Below are 8717 nucleotides of genomic sequence, written 5' to 3' on the forward strand. Positions count from 1 at the left end.
ATGTATGTATGTATGTATGTATGTATTACACCACTATTTCTAAGTTTCATACAGCAAAGTTTTCCAACATTATACATATAACATTCATATTAATACTTCAGAAAAGCCAATAATATAATATGTATCTATAAAATAGATGTTGCCATGGGATGTACAGGGAGAGGATACAGAATGTCTGAAGCTTTGCTGTGGAAGAACTGTCATTTTTCCTTTTAGTGCCCTCCAAGAGGCCACCTACATGCCTTTCATCCTCTTCCTGCTGCAGAATGGCCTTTTGTTTGATGACATCTTGACAAGCCTGGGCTCAAAGTGTCCTTTTTAGGGCAGGTACAAGTCCTTCAGTGTATGCTACTGGGTACTTCTTACAGTAGCATGTTGTGCTGCTGTCCTGGGGTCAGCACTCAGAACCTCTTCTGAATAAGCAATACTTTTAATAACTTGGGTAGAACTCATGTGATTGGATATCATGGGAGATAGGGAACTGCCTAGCTGGGCATCTCAAATGCCCATTGCAAATATAGGCTGGGCACATATTTTAATTGAGAACATCTTCCTTCCTGAGGATTTCATGCAGCTGTGATCAGAGCTGCATAAAGGACAAAGCTGGGCAGCACCAGCATTTGAGGGAGGAGGAGAAGTATGTAGATATAAAATCTCTGAGATGCAGAAAAGGCAAGGAATCGACAACCTGAGGTTTGTTGAAACAAAGTGTGATTAAATGTTTTGACTCCATGCAATACTTACCACTTGCAGTACTTTGTCCCAGATACAAGCCATGATCTGGAGTTATTCACAGGCATTTCAGAATAGTTTCTATGAAAGATGCCATCCAAAATAAAGCTGTATTGATTCAAAGAAAAGGGATGAGCTTTACAGACATGAAACAAGAAAGGAAATGCTGGTTGAGAATCAGAACCTCAGAAAAGGATCTGAGGCTGGAAACAGAGTTGCCTGTGGATTAACATCAAATGCTAACATAAAAACAAAAATGGCAAAATAACGTTTGGTGGAGAAAGGAACAGAATTTTCCTCATAACTAAAGGAAGAAATGTCCTGGAGTTCTCTCTACCCCTTAGGACCCAGCATAGCAGTTGAAGGACGTGAATGATGCAGGAGACATAGACTGAAGTCCCGAGCTGTCATTGTATGTTACTGTCCTCCACTGAGGGAGAAATGAGTGAGGGGACAGGAGCCCAGGGAACTAGAGGTGCTTTTGCCTTTGTGCATCGAATATCCTGGAACTGCCCTCACCCTGAGAGTTTGTCTTTGATGCTCTTCCACTCCTTTTACTTTGTGAAGTACCAGGTGTTCCTAACAGCTACTTGGTGCTGATTTCTAAGTCCTAGTCCCATTTAGTGACCTTCTGATTGGCATTGTGGGCTGAATACATCTTTCTCATACACAGTCTTTGGTGTTCTAGCTCCAGTGGCAGACAAGAAAAGTAATTTCTGACCTCCCCTGAGGTAGGTGTTACAGATGACATACACTCCTGTACAGATAAGAGAGGCAAGTCAAGACCTTGAAACAACTTTAAATTCCTTCTCTCCTTATGCTCCTGCCCTTTCCTACCTATGTGTGGTCAAAAAGGACAGATGATATTCTGGGCATCACTCTAATAAACAACCTCTTTGTACCAAAGAACAACAAAATGTAAAAGCTTTTACATGCAAGTCATATTGCCTGGGGTAAGCCTGAGGGCAAGATGGGAATAGCTGAGCTGGTGAAGAATAGCCAAGGAGGGATGTGCTGTTCTGAGCTGGCGAGCAGGTGCCACATAAGAGATCAGGGATACGTTGGTCATGAGGTCATCTATGTCAAAACAAAAATTTATGAAATTAATCTGCAGGAGGGGAAGTCTGATGCAGAATTAAAATCAGTTTCAATGAGGGAGCAAATAGCCAGGGAAAGGCTGGAATAGCTATGCACTGAGCTTCAGAGGCTATTATTCAACAGTCTCCTTTGGCAAGTGGGATACGGTTGAGGGAAGTATAAAATACCCCTGAAGTGTGTATGTGCCTGTGCATTCATGTCCTTTCTCACTCAAATATGTGTGCATTCATGCACCCAAGTATGTGTGAGCTCGGGGAGGCCCCCAAACCCAGCTCAGAAGAGCACATCCATTCTTTGTAGTTTCCAAGAGGGTGTTACAGCAGCAGCAGCACCTGGAGTACAGCACAGAACACCTGTGGTGTGCTTCTCAGCATCATGAAATCAGGAATTTAAAACCAAAACATCTCCCCACTCCTAATTATATTAGCACTCTTACTAACACTTGTTTGTTATTGAATATAGTTCTAAAAAAACTGGTTTTACTTGTGCTGAATTATCTGCAGTTCTAAGGAATATCTGGTTTTAGGCTGTAAAACTTGATATAGATTAAATGGGATGACAAATAAAAAAATAGAAGTAAAACATTTAGCTGCTCTCTGGATCATACTGCAGTAGATTGCTTTCATGAGATAGCAGATCCTCCTATAGCTAAAAAGGTGCTGTGCAGAGAGGGTATGATACAAGCTAAGATGAATTCTCCACATCTCCCTTGATCCTCCTAGGTTAGTAGGGTTCGGGCTGAGCTCTGGAAATAAAAACTGCCATCTATTTTTGTGATCAATTGTTGATACAAGACAGAGCATGAAATCTGGGAAGGAGGTTACAAACCTGATAGAAAGCCCAAGGTGCCTTTCCCTGTAAGAAATCCTCCAGCAGTGAAAGGAGAGCTTGAAGGCTTTTGCTTTAGGAAGGAAAGGGCTGGCACTGTAGGCAAAATGTGCAAGGGACCCAAAACATTTCTGTATCAATGAGGGGTGCTCTGAGAAGGAACGTGTCAGGCTTTCTGCCCTCAAGGCTGTGGCCTGCAGCATTTCAGGGAGCACAACCAAGCTATGATCAAACATATTCCTCTTATTGCAACAGATCACAAGATGGATTTTCAGCAGACATTCAATTATTGCACAAAATAGATGGTTGAGCATAAAGGGAAAGTTCTTTTTTTAGACAAAGCTACTCTTGCCTTGGAACTCCTGTAATCAGAAAATGTATTTGTAGTACTTGGCTATTCCTGCTTTTGCAGGCTTTTTGAATCTACATCAGACTTTCAAAGGTACAGGTTTCTTAAAGTGTCTCTGATATACTGGACTCTAATGTCAGACTAAAGTATGTAAGGTATTGCAGCACAGGTAAATAATAAATAGCACCTTTCCAATGCTGTCACCTTCTTAACAGGAACACTAAAATAATGGTGCTCCTTTCCTGCTAAATTTATCATCCATCAGTGACTGCCGTGAAATCCATTGATTATATACAAGGAGTGACAATTTACACTCCCACTATCCCTTCCTCCTTGCCTCCTGCCTCCTCAGCTGCCACTGCCAGCCTGGCTCTCTGCCCTGGGAGCAGCCACCATCCTGGGGAATTGTCTCCAGCACTGGAGCTGCCATGGCAGAGCAGCACACCCTCTGTTGCTCTCGACACTTCAGCACAGTCTGTGCGCTTGTCAGTCACTTTCAGACTTCTCTTTAAATTTGGCAGTGGCTCTTCTTGTCATGCTGAAGCCTCTAATTCAGGGAGCTGTGTCCCTGTGCTTTGAAGGTCACACTGGGATTGCCTGCCTGTGCTGCTCCAAGGGGACATCATGCTCACCTGCTAACCCATCTCTGCCCTGGTTAGAAAAATGGAAGAATTAACTGTTTATTGGTCATTTGGTTTTGTGGACCTTATTTTTAAGTATTTTTACTTATTTTACTTATAATTTTTACTTATTTTAAGTATGTAGTTGGGACACATGGAATGTCCAAAACCTTCATGTCTCATTAAATGTTCTATTAACTTCACTACAAACCTGCCACGGATATGCAAATCCATGACTAAATGTAAGTGGGAATCGGGATGAATAAGTACAATGACAGTGCTGAATAAGGCAGATGAATGTTGACCCAAGAAAGCAAGCCACCTGCAAGGTTTCTGTGTTAAATGGTGAGGTATTTTAAGTAAAAGTTTCCAAAAAAAAGTACCTGAAAGAGAACTAATGCAAAATCTTTCCAGTGATGGAAAATACAGAGGTTCTTGAATTCTCTCTATTGTTTGTGGAATTCAGCAGTAAATACCAGGTGCAGCGTTTGCATGGAACTGAAATAAAAGATATTTAAAGTATCTTTTATAGTATAGCATAAAGTATACAAGTATATATCTTTTATAGTATAAAGTATGCAAGCCAAATCAAACCAGATTATTCATCGTAGTTATCATGCAAGTATATATGTGTGTATGTGTGTGCCTATCTTAGAACATACTGATAATATCTGGGATGATAACATGAAAAAATATCATTGCAAAAGAAATCTCACTGCAAAGTCAATGTTTGTGTTCAACCTGAAATATTTTGTTCTGTTGATAGACCCAGCACTGGCTGAGTAGGCAGTTCTACAGCTGCTACTCCATGTCTGTATAGCTTCAGTAGTGCTACAACACAGGTAAAAAATGGGCTGTCTCATCTGCAGCCACCCTGAAAGACAGATTGGGAAGTTAACTTGAGTTCAAGTGTCAAGGAAATAAAACTATCACAGTGTTTCCTGAGGCAGGGGCATTGCAGGCAATGATGTGATAAGCCAGTTTTCTGTTGTCTCAAAGGTGACTATAAAAATGCCATCAGAGGGTTTCTGGTTTACTCTTTCTCACTCTCTTTCTCAGAAGGTAATGGTGGCAGGATGGTACCTCAGAAGGTGAAAACTTGGTCAATCTGTCTCTGTCATCAATAATACAGTTTCTGCTGTCATTGCCTATGTGATGAGAAAATGGAGCAAAATCAGGTGTTGGAAAGCTAAGAGTCAGTTTGCTGTGCTGCTGAGTCTACCTCTGTTTACTGCTACTGTACTGATTCCTCTAGGCAGAATCTCACGGAGAGTTGTTTGGATCATTTCCTATTTAAACACATATGCAGGTAAGAGTAAATGGAATGGATTTTCATCCTGCAGAGCAAACCCATGCCTGCAGAAGAGCCTTTTCTTTCTCTGATATCTAATCCTTTCCTTTGGCAAAGTAAATAATGAGACACTTCTACAGATCTGATTAAACCCTGAGTCCCTTTTTAAATGATAGAAGATCAATACTATTACTAAAGCCATTAAACAATTCTTCACACTTCAGTTGTGCTCTCTCCAGGATGTATGAGAAAGAACAGAAGGGTATTTTGGCTATTATAAAGGAAATGCAGGATAAAGCCTCCTCTTGTGTTCCACTTTCTCTCCCTGGCTCTAAGCCATCCATATCTTCCAAGCTCCCCATCCTTTGAATCTGGCTCACAGGTCAGAAATAGACAGAGACCTGGGATACAGGAGGTATTTTGTCTTTCAGTCTCTTAAGCCAGGTTTGAATCTGTGAATAGTATCTGGAAGTTCTGGTTGTTTGTTTAATTCTGATGACAAATTGGCTTAAGTAGGTCTCGATTTCAGGTTTAGTTTTTTTATTTAGTGCCTATTTTTTTGCTGATGCTTCAGCCTTCTGGTCATCTTCATGGCTCTCCTCTGGACTTGCTCCAACAGATCCATGTCCTTCTTATACTGGGGGCTTCAAAGCCAGATGCAGTACTCCAGGTGGGGGCTAAAGAAAGCAGAATAGTGAGAATTCATTTTCCTTCCAAGACAAGCCAGAAGGAGCTTTTCTTGAGTGATTTGAAGAACAGAGACAGCTCTAAAGCTCCTACACTGCAAGCTGGGCTCTGTGAATGCTGGTATCTTTTTGCAAGCAGCAAACTGAGGCACAGAATCTCCTTCCAATTTTCAAAATCTGCTGCAGAAAGTTTTGGTGTCCACAACATGACACATCTGTGGGGAATTAGCAGCTCTGCCCATCCTCCTGTCAAGAAAACCAGTATTGATGTGACAGGACAGTGCTTCCCAGTTAGCAGCACTTACTCCTTCTAGAGCCTTATGAGTAAAGGTAAGTACTAAAAAAACCAGGGAGACTGAATCCTCTTTCTCCAGCAGAAATAGTCCTTCCAAATGAGGTAATCTCAAAGGTTAAAGGCAAAGCAATACAATAATTCAGAAAATGAAGCATGCAGCCCAACACCCATCTCTGCTTGTCCATGCTCTGATGTCACCGGCAACCAACCTGAGAGCTCCATCTGCATCCTGCTCTCCGCAACCACTCTGTAATTATGTCTCATTGTACATCATTTTTGTTCAACAACTTGCTGGCTGTTTTTCACATCAAATGAATTATTCAGCAGCAGATTCTGCTCTTAATCCTAACAACAGCAGCAGTAATACTTCATGCTCATAGGATCCTTTCAAAAGTGTGCTGGAAATGTTTTATGTTGAGTTCTTCCATACTCTGCAGAAGACGGGGCTTGTACAACGGAGTGAGAAATGGGGCTCAGCACAACTCTCTGACATGGGCTATGTGAGAGTGCAGAACTAGGAGACAAGTCCAGTCCCTACTGCCCCATACAATTTTTCTTCCCCTCTGAGCCACTTTTCAGCACTGTACCAAATCTGTCAGATCCTCAGCTACTCTAATTAGCATTATTTCTTCCAATGCCTTAGTGAGATACTGATATTTGTTTCTTACATGTTGATTAAAGACAGAACACTGGAATGTGTGCATTCTAACTCATGACCTACCAAGACAAGTCCTTGGCTGCACACATTCTTATGCTAGGAAAGTGCAAGTCAGAGATTCAGAATGTCTTTCTGGATGTCACTGAGCTACTCACTACCTGTGAGTACAAAAAAAAAATGTATGGAGAGAAGCCAAGCCATAATCTTCACTGGATTCTGTACAAATTTCAATTAGCATTTTTTTTCTTTTTAATTTTTTTTTTCCTCCATCTTTCATCCTCAATTTTTATTTCTGCTGAGCATCACCTGGTTTTCTATTCATGATCAGGTGCATGAATGCCATAAAAACCAAGACACACAGGAGATTTGGTAATTCAAATATACGGGCTGCTCTGCCTGTGACCTTTGCTTAGAAAGTTTTGAAAGAAACATGAATCTTCTGTCTAACTGGGGTATGCTGGCGAAAGAGCTTTTAAGGTGTGGTGAACAACACTTGATTTTTGTACCATTTCTTCTTCAGTGTTCCAGTCTTGCTCAGGCATTATTAATCCTGCTTATTCTGGAAGATCTGAATCTGCCTGACTCTGCAACATAATTTAAAGGAGCGGGGAGTTGCTTTGCATGATGGAAGACGCTGTGAGTGATGATCCCAACAGCCTGTGACTCTCATCTCGAAGTGTTTTTCATAGCTGCTAAAGCACTGCTGAACTTGTGCAGTAGCTTGTTAACAATGGTACAGAAGTGGAACAGGTTATTGATTTTTCACCACACAAAACCTGTTACTTTATGCTGAACTTTACTTTTGCTTCTTAAAATTTGACCACATGCATCCTATAAAAAAGAGATGCAGATCTGTTCTTTCTATGGAAAAGAATTGTGATGTCTGATTTTGTGGAATCCAACTGTTCCTCAGCTACATGGGATGCAATTCAGTAAGGAATGTTGGCTGCAGAAATACAAAAGGACATGACAACAACATTGAGGAAAAACTGGAGTGATTCAAAGCAGTCTGGAGTGAAACTTGAACATGAGTCAATAATGTCTTGCTAGTACAGCAAATATGTTAGGAGGCCTATTATATATCAGAGTTCTGAAACAATGCTTCAGCTCTGTCTTGTGCTGGAAGGCCATAGCTAGAGAACTGTCCTGCTTTCAGCACTGCACTCCAATAAAGATGTAAACCACCTGGAAGAAATCCAGAGGAGAATGAGTAGAACAAGCAAGGAGCCAGAAAACTTGCTGAGTTGAGGAAATCTTGATGGAAGCTGAAAGATCAGTCCTAGAGAAGAGCCTTTCACAAACATAATGACTGCAAAGACAGAGACTAACTTTTTGATCATATCTCCTGTAGATGAAACAAGAAGTAATTGGTTTAAATCATTGCAAAGGAGATAATTAAAGCTGTAGTAAGAAGTCTCTTAACTTTTCATCTATGAAGGCAGTGATATTCTGTCACAGGAGGCTTTTGAGAACAGGTTAGATAAACATCTCTCAGGAGCAGTTTAACTTGATCTCACTTAATTGCCTTAAGGTAATGGGGTGATGTACATGCTCTCTTGAGGATCTTTTCAAGTCCTATTTTCAGAGCTGGTACTTCCTCAGATTTATAGTATGAGATGAGGTGGTTTGGTTTGACTTGCTCATCATGAACAGAGTTGTGAACTCCCTGCAGGGGCTTTGTGTTTATACTGCTGATGAGTATAAACTCATGCTGAAAAGGAGAGATCTCATCTTTTATTAGACAGCCGTATTTCATTAGTGAAGTGAATCCATCTGACATCACAAAGATATAAACATCTGGGATCCCTACTGTTCCACATCGGTCTGTAGACTAATAACAGGTGGAGTGGGACATGGCTGTCTCAGAATACTGAAAATAAGAGGGATGTCTCTCAACAACAGCATATGTCTTAGAAGGAGATTCATTGCTTGAGAGGAAAAATGGAGCTTGTTTTATAATGGGAACCAGGACTGATGATACTGCAGAGTTATTAATTTTTCTGTTGATTTGAATTTTGACTGTTTTGTGGTTTAACCCCAGCCAGCAGCCAAGCCCTGTGCAGCCACTCACTCACTCCCCCACCAGTGGATCAGGAAGAGAATTGAGAGGGTAAAAGGTAGAAAACTCATGAGTTGAGATCCAGACAGTTTAATAGGGAA

This window comes from Parus major, chromosome 5 (genome assembly GCF_001522545.3).
Source record: "Parus major isolate Abel chromosome 5, Parus_major1.1, whole genome shotgun sequence".
In the NCBI taxonomy this organism is placed as follows: domain Eukaryota; kingdom Metazoa; phylum Chordata; class Aves; order Passeriformes; family Paridae; genus Parus; species Parus major.